Source organism: Pantherophis guttatus, chromosome 6 (assembly GCF_059756535.1).
Source record: "Pantherophis guttatus breed Tessera chromosome 6, ASM5975653v1, whole genome shotgun sequence".
NCBI lineage: Eukaryota > Metazoa > Chordata > Lepidosauria > Squamata > Colubridae > Pantherophis > Pantherophis guttatus.
The window spans coordinates 73,960,380-73,980,442 of NC_142068.1; the positions used below are offsets into that span (position 1 = coordinate 73,960,380).

At 35.9% G+C, this 20,063-nt stretch overlaps 1 protein-coding gene across 6 annotated transcripts in view; it reads right to left on the reverse strand.

The window, feature by feature from the left end:
* Positions 1 to 20,063, reverse strand: part of PCDH15 (protocadherin related 15) — a 716,117-nt gene that overhangs the window by 538,695 nt on the left and 157,359 nt on the right. For all 6 annotated transcript variants that reach the window (XM_087871772.1, XM_060682279.2, XM_060682278.2 and 3 more), the window contains exon 2: positions 7,712 to 7,802. The gene's annotated coding sequence lies outside the window, so the exon portion shown is untranslated. The remainder of the gene's footprint in view (positions 1 to 7,711; positions 7,803 to 20,063) is intronic.

Here is a 20,063-nt window from a genome sequence, read left to right on the forward strand (position 1 = left end):
GAGGATACAATGAATTACAATATAAAAATAAATAATCTAAAATGTGAAATATTTATATTTCATATTTTAGATTAATTTTTACAGACCAATTTATTTATATATTGTTAATTCATTGCTCTATAAACTCAGCATATGACTTCAATTTACAAATGTTATTAATTGTATGGATTTGTGCTTTATTCCTTCTTCTAAGTTAGTTTTAATTTTTATTTATCTTTAAGTTTTAATATTAGTCTTAACCAAATGCAATGGATTAGAAATCTTGTTTTGTGTACTCTTGGATCGCCTGTGCATTATAGCTGGGCTTTATAGCTAGGAAGATCACAAATACATCAAGGTGCTTTAATAGGTGAAGAATATATCCTGAATTCTGGACATTAACTTTCTTGAATCTGGTATTACTTATAGCAAAAAACATGAGATAATGACCAAATCCAATGGTTTTACTGTATGTAGGTTAGGGGTGTCAAACTCAAGGTCCGCATGCCGGATCTGGCCCATGAGGTGCTTAGATCTGGCCTGCAGGGCCGCCCTGGAAACAGTGAAGTATTGGCCCAAGTGCCTCTGCCAGTGAAAATAGAGCTTGGGAGCACTGTGTACAGCCATCCCAAACTCTGTTTTTGCTGGCAGAGAGTTGCAGGAGGCTGTCCCAGCTGAATACAGCCCTCCTGAGTTCCATTTTCGCTGGCAGAGGATTGCAGCAAGCCGTTGCAGCTGAAAATGGAGTTTGGGAAATGCTAGCAAAAATGTTTTCGCTAGCAGAGCGCTTGGGCAATTGCAGGTGCCCCCGACACGAGTGACATCAAGTGCCCACCATGGCCGTACCCACCATGGCCCCAGAGATCAAACACAACCCTGATGCGGCCCTCAATGAAATCGAGTTTGACACTCCTGATGTAGATGAAATTATTCAACATGGCATCTATATACTTGCAAGTCATTTAACAATTTAAAAGTATTTTTATGATTTTGTTATCCAGTAAATCAAGAGGTGATTAACTCTCTAAAACTTTTTAAAAAGATTCCTTGCCACCATTTTGGCTAATTCATATATGCCATTACTCTTAAATCTAAGTTCCCATATTGGATGGAAAAACCCAGTCTTTTCTGGAATCTCCAGTTTGCCACAAATATTGATTTATAGGTCTTAACATTTTAGATCATTACACCAGTGTTTTGACTGTATATTTGTATACAGAAAGAGAAGATGCATTTGGATCCTCTAAGACATTTTTGAAAGTTTATTCTGTAACTAAATATGACTTTGCCTGAAAAATGACAGAAATCGGAATTAATATGTTCTTGTATACAGTCTTTTGTTTGATTACAGAGGTACATCGCTCCTTGTATTGTAACAAGGTAAAAAATGTTAGGGAATTATCAATTCTATTTTGTATGTAACTATAGATTTATTTCATACTCTCTAACATGCTCTTAGCTACTAAAATACTTTCTGTAATATCTTATTTTCTTTCTGACTTGGTTTGGTTTTATTTTGCAGTTCTTGGTTCTATTTAAAAGTAAACATGTTTGGAAGTATTAGAAAATGTATTAAAATCTTCCGGTATTCAAAGTACTTAGGTTTTTTTAAAAAAAAATAGGTAATAATTATTTACATTGGATTCACGTGTATTCATTGTTAGAAGAGATACACTAAAATTAACTCATGGAAATTATTACTAGTTTTTATTGATTTTAATGCAATACTTCTAAGGAAGACAAATTCCAACTGTCATTTATATCTTCAATTTAAAATTACACATGATTTTTGTTTTGTTTTGATTTTGTTTTAAATATTTGCATGCTGGTTTCCCAAATTATATTATTTTTAGTAAACAAAACATTGTGCATATTTTTTAAAAAATATTTATAAATTGAAAAAATGTGAAATTACTGGGTTTATTAATTGCTAAGTAAATTGTTGAATTATCAAATGAAACATTGGGAAAAACATGGTTTTCATCAACTGACAACAGCAGAGACGACAGAAAAATTCTAACAAATAAAATGGCTTTCTCAGCTTTCAAAATTATAGTGATATAAATTTTACCGAAATTGTCAGAGCTTTATTTTCATATGATGTCCACCCTATTTCTACAATGAAAGCTACTTTTAAAATATTGTATATTCATTTCACCTGATTCATAGGTCACCAGCATATCAATAGTTCCAGAACAGTGACATTACTGTTCTTCCATTACCATGCTTCCATTTATTTAATAAAATGATCACGGTATGATATATTAAAATTATGCAATGGACATTTTTTATTAAGTAGAAGATGAAGCACATTTTCCAAATTTAAAGCACAGATCACTCTAGGTTCTGAACATTCGAAATTTTGTTTCAAGTGAAAATTGTGCCTTAGATAAAACTGCCAAGATTAAAGATATGCAAAAATTCTAAAACTGGAGAAAAAAACTGAATAATAACCCATATTACTGTGAGTTGACTAAATTTTGATAAAATATTAGATGAAAGTCTCTGGTATGAGTGAAAGTCAGATGAATAACACTTTTTTTGATGTAAACATAATCCTAAAGGTCAAAATAATGTTTCTCCTGAAACTGATAGTTCTATCTTCAGCTTTTTGACAAGAAGCAAGTATGAGTAATATTTTTTTTTTATTTTCTCCTCAGAGATTAACATAACAAAAGTTAAGAAATAGAAGGAAGTTGTGGAATGTGAATAAACAATAAAGACTATTAAACCTGAAAAAATAGTGGCTATTCACTTGAGTAGAAAGGTAATGTAGAAGTCAAATTTAAATAAATAAATAATAAGCAAAATAAGTAATAAAGTATCTATTTTGAAATCCCAAATATACTTTTCTAGCAGTAAACGCTATTGATATAAAGACAGAACATAAATCTAATGAATAAATCAGATGAGTAAATTTCAGGGGAATGCCCCAACAGGATCTTTACTACTAAGACTGACAGGACTGCACAAATTTAAAATCAATTAACCAAGAAAAGAGACTCTATAATTTGTTTATCGGATTTCATTTGCACACTCACAAACTAGTAGATGGAATTCTGATCAAGTTTTCGACACTATTTAACTTTTTCTTTACAAATTTGATCTTCTAAATTTAACAAACATTGAAATAAGATAGTATTGAATTTCTGTAATTGCAAGTAATTTCTCCAAATCGGACACTACTATCGTATCTGTTTAGTTATCTAGAGAGTGGATGGGCTACAAAATAAGAATATAGATACTGTATCAGTAAAGGATGAAAGTAAAGGATAAGAAAAGAAAGAAAAGAAAGAACGCAAGACTATAATTGACAGCAACTGAGAGGTTTTTCCTCTTTTCCACTTGACAAGATAAAAGCAGACAGTGGCGGCTGGGGAATTTTATCATCTGAAATATCCAAACATCATTGTGAGACATCTGCACAACATTAGCAAAAACAAAAAGGTTTCATATTTGAGATGGAAAATATAAGTAGGTTGTGTGTGGAAATGAAGGATGGCACATTTTTTATTTGTTGTGTTATTGCCCCATTGTACTATTTCCTTCTTCCTATGGCAAAATCATTTTATTTCCAATTGTTTCCCTATGATCCCTATTCCAAATAATTTTTTTCAAAGACTGAGGAAGAATTCATCTGGAAACAGAAGTGAGGTACTTATTATATATGCTTGCTCTAATGCTGAATAAAACTCACAAAGCTTATTTTTCAGTAAAGCTGATATCTGGATGATCTACTTCACTGAACAAACATAACCTCTGTTCAGTCAAAGCAAATCTGTCTGAATCGCTTTGGGTCACTTAAAGTCCAATTATAAATCAGTTTTTCCACTACGGTATTATATATATTAATGGTAGAAGTTAGTATGTAGTTGAAAATAACAATATGTAAGTTTGTGGGGGAAGGAATTGCATAGAAAGCCAAGCTCATCCCAAACAGAAGTTCAGGAAGATAAGAGAAAGTATGCAGCAATACAGAACTGAAAGAAAGAAGAGGAAAGTTGTTTAAAAGACGCTATAGAGAACTGCACACCAGAACAACTAGACACAAGAACAGTGTTTCCTCCGAATGCCATCACTCTGCTAAACAAATAATTCCCTCAACACTGTCAAACTATTCACTAAGTCTACATTACTATTACTATTAATCTTCTTATCATTCCTATCACCCATCTCCTTCCACTTATGACTGTATGACTGTAACTTGTTGCTGTATCCTTACAATTTATATTTATTGTTTCCTAGTACGATTCAATTGCTTATTTGTTCCCTATGTCTATCATTAAGTGTTGTACCTTATGATTCTTGACGAATGTATCTTTTCCTTTTAGGTACACTGAGAGCATATGCACCAAAGACAAATTCCTTGTGTGTCCAATCACACTTGGCCAATAAAGAATTCTCTCTCTCTCTCTCTCTATCTATCTATCTCTCTATCTATAGAAAATGGCATATTATTGGCTGACTTTCCATATAGTAATGATTTGTTCTAGATTCTACCCGTTAGTTATATTTTTGTACTCTACTATGAATTAATATACTATACATATATTGTGAATACTACATACTTGAAAGTGATGCTTGTCAATTAGCAAAAATTTCTATTGAAGAAATAAGAAAATCCAAACTGCCTTGTTTGTACAAGTAATGGAAAATGGATGAAACAATCACAGCTGTTAAAACAAAGCAAACAGATCCTGGGTCTTGGCTATCTAGGTATACTGTTAGCATTGTTATATTAATATTTTTTTAATGAGCTTAGGATAGATAATGATAAAAATGGCATCTGATGGACAATAGCCATTATTTACTCACACTAGGAAGGTATCACTACAATTCAGAATTCTTTATTTAGGATTTTATGATATTTAAAAAGTTTTTTTGAAGGCCAGAAGAAAGTCTGTGTGCAGCTGTGTGTGTATTGGAAAAGTGAATGCCATATAGAACATGATATAACATTATCAGTGATGTAACTGACATGGTAAATCTTAAGTAACTGATTCAGCTTTCTACTTGAAATAAATCAGAGATTATGCGTCTCCTTGAAAAACTGAACCAAGACAATGATTTTGAATATATGAGATTGTCACTGTACACAATACATTGGATAGAAGACACCATCCCACAGAAATATATCATTTTAGAATTTTGAACAGCTACTTTTGCAAGTCTAAAATGTCAAAGGTGTTTTCCACAGATAAGAGATGTAGGGAAAGGAAATTATTCACTTTCTTGAATAAATGTAAGGAACTACTTTCTGAAACACATTTCTGTGGTCTTCTTTTTCTTCTTCATTTCCTCTTTTATCTCTGGGTGTCAAGGGAGATACAGAGTTCTGATTCTTGTACTCCTGTCCTCATCCATTATTATTTGATGCTGTTGTGATGTGTCTTTCATGTTGTATCTTCACCTTCTTCTAGGTATGCCTTGTGTTCTTTGGTCTTATTCTTTTTTTTTTTTTTTTTGTATTTATCTTATATGGTATATAATCCCAAGACATTTTCTGCAAGTGAGCAAACCACTTAACCTGCCGTCTTTGTATGTAGTTCAAGATTGGTTCTATTCTAATTCTTTTTCTTATGATCTCATTTTTGATTTTATCCCTTCTGGTCACTCTGGCATCTTTCCTCAAACATGGTGACTAACTTTCATTAATATTTATGTGATAGCATAACGAAATGTAGCAAAAAATTGAAGGAATTTTGAAATGAGCAAGCATAACATGATTATTTTTCATATAAACTTTTAATATAGCAGAAGATAACCAGTGTAGCAGTTGGAATTAGAAACTAGGTAACTTTAAAACAAATGAACAAAAAAAATCATACTCATGTATAATTCATTAGAATGTTAACTTTTTAAAACAGAATAATAGAAGAAGGAATATATTTATGGTGGAAATAGACATTCAGGCCAATTGAATGTTGCAACAAATTAAAATGTTTGTTTCTTGGTATGTCTAAAATGAGTAGGATCTATTTAACTTGCATCTTCAATATTCATTCTCTTTACTCATTCTACTGTTCCTATGGCTAGGACCAAAAATCCTTACTGATCTGAATACATACTCCGGTAGACCTAAAATTTGTATTACAGATTAATTGAAGCAAGTTTCAGTCTCTTTCTCTCATGTGTCCAATGTGCCATTTTAAACAATTTACTACACAAGTGTGACTTTAAAAATTGGTTTGTAAATGAATTAGCTATATCCCATAGCAATGTGTATCTGGCATATGAGCTATTTCACATTAATAACATCTATTGACTGTAACAAACCCTAAAATATGAACCAGTAACAGAAGCCGACAACTAGTGTGGGCAGCAAACAACAGAAAGCTTCAAACAGATCTGACAAAAGTGACTCCAACAAACAGCTCTTGAAACAAATGGATCATATAGAACAGGGATGTCAAACTCAATTTCATTGAGGGTCGCATCAGGGTTGTGTTTGAACTCAGAGGGGGAGGGGGGCATGGCCAGCTTGACATCCCTTGTGTCGGGGACGGCTGTGGTGGCCCTAGTGCTCTGCCAGCCAAAATGGGCTCCCAAGCTCTGTTTTCGCTGGCAGAAGCACGGCTGGCCAGTCCTTTGTTGTTTCCAGGGTGGCCCCGTAGGCCAGATATATGTACCCCATGGGCCGGATCTGGCCCCAGGCCTTGAGTTTGACATCCTTCATCTAGAAGACAGAAGCATAAAAAATAAAAATAAAAAAAGAGCAAGGCACTTCTGTTTCTTATGTCCTTTCTTTGGATTACAATGAAAATCTGCTCTGAGGGAAAAGCAACTGACAATTTAAACTTGTTGAGAAATAATATTCGATGCATTATTATATGTAGCTTTCTTTCAACCTTTATAAGTTCTTTTTCACTTTAAAAAGTTTAAAGTTCTTTATAAATTCTTTTTCACTTTTTTCTAGCTTTGGTGTTAATTCCATATTTGTCACAAAAGAACCATGTGACAATTGTTTTGATATAATTTTCAGAATACTGCATAGGAGTGGATTCAGATTTAAGCACAGTCGGTTTGTCAAAAGAGGAATTTCTACCCTTTCTTTACTTCTCTATAAGGCAGAATCACTTAATCTGCTTCACATGTTTTAAATCGAGATGCAACAAAATCTAAGTTTATAAGATTTGATCTTACATTCTGTTGCTAACATTCAAAGCATTCTTCGTGACATTAAGATGCTAAAAGTTGAACAGAACATTAGACAAACAGACAGATGATAAACAGAGAGACAATAGATTGCCACCCTTCTCACATAATTGTCTCTGGACATCTTGCAAGATTAAAAAAAAAAACAATTTTCCAAATATAATCCCCCAGTGCAATAAACTGGAAATCTGTCATCCATCTTAGACTTCTTTACCCTGTTTTCCCCAAAATAAGACATCCCCTGATAATAAGCCCAATCGGGCTTTTGAGCACATGGCAATAAGGCCAAGCACTTATTTCAGGGTTCAAAAAAATATAAGACAGGGTATTATTTTCGGGGAAACACAGTATTAGATTAAACAAAGTTGACTAGGTAATGTCCCCATAAAAACTTACAAAAAAAAGGAATGATTTTTTAATATTTGATCCTTCATGGGAGTTTTATTCCAGGGCTTCTATCAGTTCTTCATTGAAAATGAGGGTTGCCTGAACCATGAAATGGGCGGCAAATAATTTGATAATTAAAATAAAATAAAATAATTTTATTATAACCCAAAATGGATTTCTTTTTTCTTACCAGGTTTTAGGAGACATGATGCTGGTTGAAGTTCACAATGAGATGACTTTCTGTAATTTGTGTTCCATTATCACAAAACTGCAGATAAAACCTGAAAATAAAAGTATAATTATTTTAACGTGGTTGAAATATCTTACAATATTTACATAATTGTATGACTATATTGGTGGGATGTGGTGGCTCAGTGGCTAAGATGCTGAGCTTGTCGATCAAAAGATTGGCAGTTCAGCAGTTCAAATCCCTAGTGCCGCATAACAGGGTGAGCTCCCGTTACTTGTCTCAGCTTCTGCCAACCTAGCAGTTCGAAAGCACGTAAAAAATGCAAGTAGAAAAATAGGGGCCACCTTTGGTGGGAAGGTAACAGTGTTCCATGTGCCTTTGGCATTTAGCATGCCGGCCACATGATGACAGAGACGTCTCTTCAGCTGTGAAATGGAGATGAGCACCGCCCCCTAGAGTCAGGAACGACTAGCACATATATCTGAGGGGAACCTTTACCTTTATCTTATGACTATATTGTATTAAAAGACCATTGATATTATACAGTGTATCTTTTCCTTCTTTTTAATTCTTGGTTCCCCCCCCCCATTCAACTGGGTCAAGGACCACTAGCCACAGCTAACTTGTTGTGGTCAGCCTTGTTCACCACATACATTCGGCAGTTCGATTCTCACCAGCTGAAGGCTGACTTAGCTTTCCAACCTTCCAAAGTTGGTAAAATGAGGAGCCTGTTCTGTCCCCCCCACGTCACATAGGCAGACACACAAGCAAAAGATGTCTATCAGTAATTTATTTTTACAAGCCGACCTGAATCCCTTTGGCAGGTAAAAATTCTGGCAGCTACTTTCCGAATGCCTACCAAGTTTCTTATCACCTCTAGAAACAGGAGTCAGCATATCTGTAGTCCGTTGCTTGGGCAACCAAGAGTTCAGAGTAGTCAGAAGTCATTCACAAAGTCCAAGCCTTAATTCTGAACAATATCCCATCCGAAGCTCACGATATGCAGTTTTGTCCATCACAGAGCCTGTGCAACCCCACCCACTTTTATCCCCTGTAGGGCATGGCTCAGTGACTCAGCAATCTCTGGCCCTTCCCCACCTCTTCCTTTGCTGCGCACGCCTCTCCCTCCGATGCTGCCTGGGATCAATCCAAGATTGATCTTCATCACTCCCTATTAGTGGGTGCCCCGACATGCTTTCTTCCTGGCCTTCAGCTGGAACCTGAGGCGTTGCCAGAAAGGAGGGTCCTGGAGAGGGAGGCCTTGTCAGTTCCTCCCCATCACTTTCAGAGTCATCTTCCTCCGTGAGGACAGGCTCAGGAAAGGGAGTTACAACAGAGCCAGATTGTTAGGGGCAATATGCTCCTATTCTGTAAACCACTTAGAGGTTGTAAGTGTAAAGTACTGTGTAAAGAACTGTGAAGCAGTATATGTGGCGGATAGCATTTAACCCATTAAGTTATCCCATGTGGAATTGTCCCGTGGCAAGTTGTCCTGTAGTGACTTGGCTGCAGGAAGATGACAGCGGGGGGAATGGCACTGGCAAGTTGGCTGTGGCAATTTGTTCCATTCTAAGAGCTGCCATGGCACAGTGATTAGCTGTGACTGGCGCAGTGGCACAGTGGTTAGAATGCAGTACTGCAGGCTACTTCTGCTGACTGCCAGCTGCCTGCAATTTGGCAGTTCAAATCTTACTAGGCTCAAGGTTGACTCAGCCTTCCATCCTTCCAAGGTTGGTAAAATGAGGACCCAGATTATTGGGGGTAATACGCTGACTCTGTAAACCACTTAGAGAGGGCTGTAAAGCACTGTGAAGCAATATATAAGTCTAAGTGCTATTGCTATTGCTATTCCACAATCAACCTAGTTAGGACTTGCCTCTTTTGGTGACTTCCCTAAATCCTTCTGATTTTGCCTCCTACAGAGATCATTCCAGATTCACCAAATTGGCTTGCTCCCATTGAGTGTCTCACAGCTACCCCTGCAGAGCCTTTGGGTTGTTGCAAAATAAAAACTGCTCTGGCCATGTTGAAATTCTACCAAGTGATCAATCTTTAAATAGTTTCAGGAGTGGAGAGGTATAAAGCCCAAGACACTGCAACTGTCATAAATATGAATCAGTTGCCAAGCATCTGAATTTTGATCATGTGACCATGGGGAAGTTGCAACGGTTATAACTCACGGAAAACGATCATAACTAACTTTTTAATGCCATTGTAACTTTGGACGGTCACTAAATGAACTGTTGTAAATCAAAAACTACCTTTTTAACAACAAGCACTGTTCCTTCCTCTGTTTCAAAATATGCTCAGGTTTCTAACTGTCTTGTCCGAATAAGAGTTCTGAATTCTGAATTTGCATTTCGTAAGACTCCAGACTTGAAAAAAAGCACTAATAAGGAAATAACAGAGAGGAAATAATATAGAGTTGAAGTCTTGCCAACTCCAGTTGGCATCCATGTAGCTATAGAAAAAAAACTTGAAGAAAAATACTCGGGCTTAAACAATAGTGGCAAAGTAATTAGGATCCAGGTCCAGAGATGTTCAATTGGCAGGAAGAAATAGCTCAACTCCCATCTGCCCAAATCTTTTCTATGCTGTACAGTTGATCAGATTCTTATACAAAGATGATCTCATAGCCATAAATATAATGCAAGCCCCCCCCCCCAAAAAAAACCTCCATTTTTATTGGCAAAGGGCTTCAGGAGGCCATCACAGTCGAAAATGGAGCCTGGGAAGGCCGTGCAACCTCCAACTCCATTTTCACTGGAAAAGTGCAAGCAAAACAAACTACCAGCAAAAGTGGATACCCCCAGCCCTGCCAGGGCACCAAGGTGCCCCTGACACAAGTGGTGTTGAACTGGCCAAGCCTATGCTGGCCATGCCCCCCGCCCAGCCCCCCGAGGTCAAACACAACTGTGATGTCAATGAAATCGATCTGACACCCCTGCAATATGGTAATAAAGAGACAGATGGCATCTCTTCACCCCAAATGGTGGGAGACCTGTTGTTCCCCATGGGCAGATGGAAAACATGCAAGAATTCTACTTGGAATTGACCATAAACAGGGCTTGCATTTTATATTCAGCATTTGCTTTTTCAACTTGTCTGGTTCTTGCATTAAATTTGCTTATCAGATATCTGAAGCTCTGAAGCACTTTCTGTCCATCTTGGAACATTGAAATCAATTTTTTAAAAAAGCTTTATATCCGATAGTTTTGTGCACACTTTAAAAATAATGTACAAGTGTGTGGGGCATTAAGTGAATATAAGCACAAAAGATCATTGCTATTCATTGTCTCAAAGGTGCTGTTTCAAGAGGCAACTGGCTGAAGAAGCTTCCTAAATGAGAAGTGAAACATCTTCAAAGAAAAATAAAGTAAGTCCAGTTGCCTCTTGAAGAAGCACCTTCGGGACAACCATGGCTTGGATGACTGAGAATCTCCATAGACAGATCACCATTCATTATAACATGTTTTTTTTTTTCAAATTTATATGCAGTCTTGAAAAAAAAGTTGAAGCCGGTTTAATAAATCTGTGACTATCTTAACTAAATTGATTCCTTTGGTGAATAGCATGTTTTTTTTACAGCTTCAGATGAACTTCAGTAAATGATTTAATAAATATGAAAGGCCAACTGCACCTGTGCAAGGCCAAAATAATTTATTTCAAATCTTTCTCAAAGCATATATTGTACATCTCTAGTAACAAACTGTATCTTCCAGTCATTAATTTTCAGTTTATCTACAGTTACTATAAAGCAGAGGTCTTCAAACTTGGCAGCTTTAAGACTTGTGGACTTCAACTTCCAGAATTCTGGGAGTTGAAGTCCACAAGTCTTAAAGCTGCCAAGTTTGAAGACTTCTGCTATAAAGTGATTCCAGAAATAGAATTCTGGGAGTTGAAGTCCACAAGTCTTAAAGCTGCCAAGTTTGAAGACCTCTGCTATAAAGTGATTCCAGAAATATACTTGATATCTCACTATTGATTGTTACTTGCTGTAGAAGAAATTAGATGCTTACAAACCACCTTATTTAGCCATTTTTTAAAAATTGTTTCTTGACTTCAAGATAATGATACAGCACCAAAGGAACAAAAATGATATTTTTAGACAGAAAAAAAAAGTATGCTTCCTATCCAAAAGTGACATTTACATTTACTGTAAGGTATTAAAACTCTCAACCTTATTTATACGTATAATAATAAAAAGGAAACTTTCTTCATATTTCACAGTAAATATGCTTTATAATTCTAATAGACAATTTATTCTCTGCTTTGCATTAAGAAAATTTTATTTTTTTCTGAAATAGACAAAGTTTTTTTTTTTAAGATAGGTAATTTAGCTGAATAAAAGGATTCTGGAATTAATTAGGTATAACACATCCTCAGTTTATTGGATTAGCACTTGTAAAATGTAATTACCATATTTATTGAAAAATTGCATTGAATTCAGTGGAGCTACTTGGAAGTAGTTACCTTGCTTGATAGCACTTGATAAATATGCGGTTTTCACTGCTTACAACTCCATCAAATGCAGATTACGTTGAGTATGTGATTATTCCAAAGCAATGTTTTAATGGTTTTCATTATTACAATAATTGGAAGGGTCAACTTTTGCATTTTGAATATTTAGCCTCATGCCTCAATCAACTTAGCTTCAACCAATGCAAATATTTATAAACAAGCAAGAGCTCCTGAAGCAAGTGTTCTTCTGTTTAAATACAGCGTCAAACAGCTTCCTGAAATGGCTGTTAGACAGGAAAAATAATTTACAAAATATTTTTCCAGGCAGTCTCAGTACACTATATTTACCATCGAGGCACAATTTTTAATAGACAATAATTAGGATGCTAGGAAATGTTGATTGCTAGATGAACTATGTTTGCACAAAAGAATGAAGTGTATTTTATCATATAAAATAAAAATTGCCAGGAACACTAATTATAAATGATTCTGACTATATTCTTCAGGTTGATCATTGGGGACCCCACTGACACTTCCATGCATTTTCCTCAGCAATTCCCCTGAACTATTTTGTCATTACCTTGTTCTCCTTTGAAGTATATTAATAATAGTCTAAGAACAGTATAGTACAGTGATGGCTAACCTTTTATGGATCGAGTGCCCATGGCGTGCATGTGTGCGCACAAATGTACATGTGCATGTGCACACCCCCAAAATATAATGCACGCATGGCCCCCTGCATGCGCCCCGCTCCCCCGCATGCACAGCAGAGACCTGAAGAGCAGCTGGCCGGCAGGAGACATGCGTGCATGCACAGCAGAGCTGAGCTGTGGCGATGGCTCATGTGCCCACAGAGAGGGCTCTGCGTTCCACCTCTGGCACGCTTGCCATACATTTGCGCCATCGGGGTATAGTAGCAAATCAATGGGTGGAAGTAAGTTTAACTTTAAAAATCATGACAACCCATAAAGTTAGTCTTGCTTTAAGTAATGAAGCCAGCTGGGTGATCTTGGACCAGTCATTCTCTTCTAGCCATAGGAAGCAAGAAATAGTAAACCACTTCTGAAATGTTGCCAAGAAAATTGCAGAGAGTAATCCGCTAGTCAACACTGACTCAAATGCAATTTTTTTAAAGGAAAGAACTCAAATTAATACTTTTAAAAATAAATTTAACAATACCTGTTTCTTTTCCTTGTTTTGTTCTAATATTATCAAGTCAACAGATCAGTTTAATATACAATTAACTACACTCTGAATAGTTCGTTTCAAACACAGAATGTCTTCATTAAACAGTCAAATAAATCATTTTAATGTAAATGAATTGACGAACACCAATTGATTAAACCATATTAAATCAGGATGAACAATCACCTCAGTTCACTGAAAGAAAGAGGCATGAAGTTGATTTTGTTGATTCCCTTATCAAGAGTAAGTGGAAGGGAAACAAAACAGAACAATAACAACACAAGAGCAAATAGTCTGTGTTTCCCTAAAAGACTTGAAATAACTTGAGCTTAGAACTTGACAACATTTTGACATCTTGTCAGGCATTTCAACCTGATTGTTTCAATATATACATCTACCACAAAGAGCCCTTGAGGCGTATGTCAAACAGAATAAAAACAGTAGATCAAATCTATAAACAGAAGGTCATAGTATAAAAATTTTGAACATATATCTTTAATACAGTGAAAAATGTAAAGAGAAATTTAAAATTTTCTGTGACAATAAAGACACAGTGACTTCATTTTCCCTGTTTGGAAGATGGAACCAATCTTCTGGTTGTGAAACCGCAGGAATCTTACTTAATAGACATCCTTGTTTCCAAGAGTTTTTCAATCAAAAACAGCGTTGGAAGAGTGTCTATATGGATCTTCGCATTTTAACCAAGTTTTAGAAAAGTCAGAGAGACAGCAACATAGAACATAACAAACCTTCTGCTCACATAGCTATGCAGAATTACATGGGAGGAAGGTTTTAATGAGAACTTTCTTTACCATTTAATGACGCCAACTGTCAAGCTAAGAAATATTACTTATTGAGTAATACTAGACACAAGAACATTTTTTTCCCGAATGCCATCACTTTGCTAAACAAATAATTCCTTCAACACTGTCAAACTACTATTTGTCTGCACTACTATTAATCTTCTCATCGTTCCTATCACCCATCTCCTGCCACTTATGACTGTATGACTCTAACCTTGTTGCTTGTATCCTTACAATTTATATTGACTGTTTCCTAATATGATTTGATTGCTTATTTGTACCCTATGACTATCATTAAGTGTTGTACCTTATGATTCTTGATGAACGTATCTTTTCTTTTATGTACACTGAGAGCATATGCACCAAGACAAATTCCTTGTGTGTCCGATCACACTTGGCCAATAAAATTCTATTCTATTCTATAAAGAAACATCTGATCAATTACCTACATATCAACAATGAACTAAAGGGCCATCATCATGAGCTGTTGGACAGCATTACTTGGTCTGTTGTGTGGATGTTTGGGTGGTTTAGAGATGGGGAATTTGTGGTGGGTGGGAGTGTGTTTGGGAATTGTTATGTGTGTTGAACTTGGTCTTTGGGTGTTAATTGAATTTTATTGTATGGGGTATACTGTGTATACATGTACAATGACAATAAAGATGATGATGATGATGATGATGATGATGATGATGATGATGATGATGATGATTGGTAGTACTCATCTGTTCAGTTGGAGGACTGAGTCTGCCAAGTTGTTAAGCTCTGCCTCTGTTGCTAGGGCTTTCCAGCTTTTCGATGAACACCATCATCATCATCATCATCATCATCATCATCATCATCATCATCATCATTATTATTATTATTATTATTATTATTATTATTATTATTATTATTTTCAAACGTCTTTGCGTTCACTGCATACTTGATTATTGACCAAATAAAATATTTGTTTTTATAAAACTAAAAAAATAATCTGTCTCTATTTCTTGGATATTTTAAGTCAGGCCCTCTTTCCTACACTTTCTCCTTTTTCCTCTAAGCACAATGTTCAATTTAACACAATATGGAGGGAAACTGAAAGCCAGCCTGAGAGCTACTGTACTTTTTCCAGTCATGCAAAATTTCTACTTATAATGTCAGCGGAAAACACCAACAGCATGACCTTGCAAGACATTGTAACTATTACTCAAACAATACTGTCAGCCCTCCCAGGCCAACCAGAAAAGAAACAGGACCAAAGGAGTTAATTCTACTTTATATGTAAGGGTACATTAACCAAAGCTTGCAAGTCTGCAAATATAAATCTCTGCCCATCACTTTTAACAATCTGATACGTTAAAGTAGATCCTTTTAAAGTTTCTTCTTCTAAGCTGTTGCAGGTGTCTCTACTTTTATCTGAAGCATCTCTTCCTCTCATCCCTCAAATTCATTCCCACCTACCATTACACAAAATCATGTCCACTGGGTCATGAACAATTGGAAGCCATTGGATGATTGAACCATAACCCAAAGTACATCTTTATATCATGCCATAACTATGAAAACTAAAATATCATGTCTAGCCAGATATGTGACAGCCATTGTCTTAACCAAATTGATTAGTACTTATTTAATATTTGCTCAGAGAATTTTATTCCAGATGGTATTTCTGTCACAGATACAGGTTAGTTGTAGAGGACTTTTAGATCATCTTAATAGATATCCTGAAATTAAATAAGTGGGATTTATTTGCAAGTTAATGTTTGGGACAGTAATACAAATCAGCATTATTCAGTATTAGATTTTTTACAGAAGAATCTGACACAGCAGCTCTATTTTTGAGCATATTCTTGAAATATTCAGCAATGCACTGAAAGTGAGAAGGTTATTTTTAAGTAGATGAGGTATTTTTAAGTGATGTTCACAAAAGAGGAAGAGCAGGATAATTTGCTTTTAACATATTTCTTTGGGTGTAGAGTTCCTTTGTTTTTAACACCATTGCAAAATGTGTGCATTTTTTCTCTGTATGTATATGTGTGAATTTTGCATGAGTTCTATCCATAATTATGGAAAGCCTACAGCCTATTTGTGCAGGAATGGGCAGGAAAGTTCACACTGTCTGCATCTCTGAAGTTTGAGGATGGTTTTTGATTGCCTTTCCATGTCTCCATCAGGAACTTTTTCTCTGAAGGAAAAGTAAGAAGGGAGAGAGTCTATTTTGCATACTGTTGAGAGTGATATATATTGGCTGTTTGCAGATTAATTTATTGCACTTACTGTATATCATACAGGCCTGGTACATATCAGATCTGGGATGCAAAAATCCGTTCACCTTTAGTAACAAAAAAGAGATTCTATCATTTTATGTATATTTGGATTCTTGCAGCCTAGATCAAGAAACTCTACATAAAACCTCAATCAAAGAACATGTTTAAGATTGCTTTATATTGATATAAATCTCTCCTCCCTCCCTCCATCACTCTCTTCCCTTCTCACCCTAAATTGTATTTTAAAAGGAAATTCTAGAATACGGCTTGCTTGCTTATTATGTACTTATTTATTACAAAGATTGCAAGTTGCCTAACAAAATTTAGGCTATTAAAATAATTCATTATATAAACATACAAACAATATTCTATATGCCATTATGCAAAAACAAGTTGATTCCTCTGTAAATGGTCTTCAGAATGGAAAGTTTTTACTGTTCTAATGAAGGAATTCAAGTAGAGGGAGGGATAAAACAGCAAAGAGAAGCTAAAGAGGCATCCCAACTTTGTCCCTAAATTCAATCTAGAGAAATGTACATTGCAAATGCATAAAAACTCTCTTCCCCCCCACCCCAAAAAGCAACAATAAAAGTTGTGTGGAGAAAGAAGCAGTGATATGAATGAGTCTATTTATTCTTTCTTTAACAGAAGAGAATATTTGTAGCTCAGGATTAAACTGTGGGATTCATGGTGGACTCTGAGCTTGGCTGTTTTCTTCCAGATGCTTTATTATCCATCTAATTGAGTAATTAAACTTCTGCAAGAAAACAACCAAGCTCAGAGCGCACCAAGGATCCCACTATTCTTTTTCCCATCACTTTTTCACACAATTCAATTTAAACAATATTGAAAGAAGAAAGTTTTCATTCATTCATTCATTCATTCATTCATTCATTCATTCATTCATTCATTCATTCATTCTCAGTCCATTTTACCATAAGGTAAGTATAGTAGACAGTAGGTGGGAATATAAATCCTAATGATGGTTGATTGCTAACTGCAGACACAGTTTCTTGAGTGTGGCTGATGAGTTACTGATAGTTTCCTACTCTATCTTTGATATTGAACTGAACTGAACTGAACTGAACTGAACTTTATTTGGCCAAGTATGATTCAGTGAGGAACATAATTAATATAGATCATAAGTCCCTATAAAAATTATGGAGTAATTCATGGGGCATCTCCCCCTTAGATTGGAAGTCACCTGTACTACTTTGTGATATGCTATGGGTATCTGTCATCAGTGATGACTGAATTAAACTGTTTATAAAAGAATTGCCACATAGACATTGGATTGGAGTTTTTGTTTTCACCAAGCAGATTATAGAGCCATTGTCATCCATAATGTAGCCAAATCCTGCCTAGCAGCAATGAGAATATAACTGTGAATATTATCCAACACTGTGGAGTATTTTTTAGCAATATTTTTTTAAAAAACCCAATTTTTACACAGATTATTTGCTGTTGCCTTTTGGATCCTAGTTTACTATTGCAATTATAAATACTAGCTGGATACCCTTGTTTGGCTACAAAACTATGTGATTAGGCTTGATAAATTGACACTTAAAGCTTGAATTTAATGTAAAATGTGTAACTCTGTAGCATCAGAGCATGCTAATATAAGGCAACTGGCAGTTGGAACAGAGGGAAAGGGGGAATAGTATGTCCCAACCTGCAGGCTGGACCAGTCACACGCTGGCCATGCCCACACCCAGTTTAGCAAAAGGGGTAGCATCAGAGCGTGTTAATATAAGGCAACTGGCAGTTGGAACAGAGTTCTTTTCAGGTGGGGAGGGGGAAGGGGAGGGCGAGTAGAATGTCTAGCTCTTTAACATCAAAGCATGTGAATATAATACTGATATACTAATGATCTGATGGTCATTTTGAAAAATCCTTTCTTAGTAAGCATCTAGAAGCCAAGAGGAACATATGTGCCAAATTTCAAGTTTGTAGGTTTTACCTACAGGTTTGTAGGTTTGTAGATTTCATGATGAGTGAGTGGTATTTGGCTTTTATATATATAGATGAAGGATCTAACATAGATGCTAAGACTGTATTGAAGTTGCTTTCTTTTGACCTAAGGTGACTCAAAGGGGCATATAAGCAATCTAGTTTCCATAGAGCAAGCTCACCGAGAAAACAAATAGGGAAGGTGAAATGGAGTGAGAGAAAGAGGAGGTCAAGGGAGAGACGGTTAGTTCTCACTCAAAAAGATGGCTGACATCTGCTGGCATGGAGGCTTAAGTAGTTGGCTTGTTCATACCCTCTGTTCCTTGTCTGACTAATTTAATGCGCTTGACTGCATATTGTGCAAGTTATTTCATTGGACAGCTTTAGAATTGAGCTTTTTGTGATGAAGGTACAAATGTAATTATGTGCCGCAAACAGAAGACAAAGAAGTTTCATCTCTGGTGTGTAAGAACGTGGCTAGTTCCTTTTCTATGACAATGGACTGATGCTATTTATAGGACTTCTTATAGTAATGTCTTTTATGAAAACTGAGAAGGAAGGTTGCTTGGCAGGGCTTCTCCAGTCTCATCAGAAGTGTATTAAAGCAGAACAAAAGAAGGAGGAAGATAAACTGTCTATCAATATTTAGTGCATTGTGTTTCCCCAGACCAGCATGTTAAACTACACATTTATAGTTTTCATCTTACAAATATTGCCACGTATTTGGAACTATTATTATGGCTGGAGACACTGGAACATATTCCCAAGTATAAAATTAATTTTATCCAGGAATACTAACACATGGATGGTACCAAAAATGACACCAAATATGCACAAAACAAAAATGCCTCGCATGTATTCCAAATAGCTTTCAAATAATTATTCTGGAACCTCTCAACATACTGGCCACGAGTGATAATGTTTTTGTAACCCTTAGCCATTGCAAAGATTTCCATGATATAATATATACAGCAGGGGTGGGTTCTACTTACCTTTACTACCGGTTCGCAATGGGGCCATGGGCGCTCTTCTGCACATGCGCAGAAGCATTTTGATGATGTTGGGGTCAGTGGGCGGAGCCTCCCGCAGGTTTTACTACCGGTTCTATAGAACCGGTGCGGACCGGGGACAACCCACCACTGATATAGAGACATTGAAATGACTTGTCATTCATTTACGTATATTTTACGACACTGTCTTACAAAGCTTTATACCAATTTGTTGAGGAGTTTCATAGTTGTCAGATCAATAGTTTAGGCTGAAAAGTATTGCAATATGTAATGTGAACAAACAATACTACTTGTCAGCATTCCTATCTTAAAATTCAGCATCACCCAATGAGGCAGATTGGGAAGACATGACATGGCTTGTAATATTATCATTATCATGGGGGAGTAGAAACAATTTTCTTTGACATTTAGTGATCCTGAATTTCAACTAGAATAGGGCATAGAATTGAGATAATTGAGTTATTTCCAAAAAGTTATAATTCTGGAACTTTGGAGAGGGAGAGGCATGGATTGATTTTGTTTCTATTCTTCTAGCATGCATGATTTTGTATGGATAGCGATTTTGGTGTCAGATTTTGTTTTATGAAGCCAGGAAACATTTTTCACATTTGGTCTACCTATGACAGTTACATTCTTAACTACTTTGGAACATACCTATTATTATAGATGTATATCGAACCATTTACAAATGACC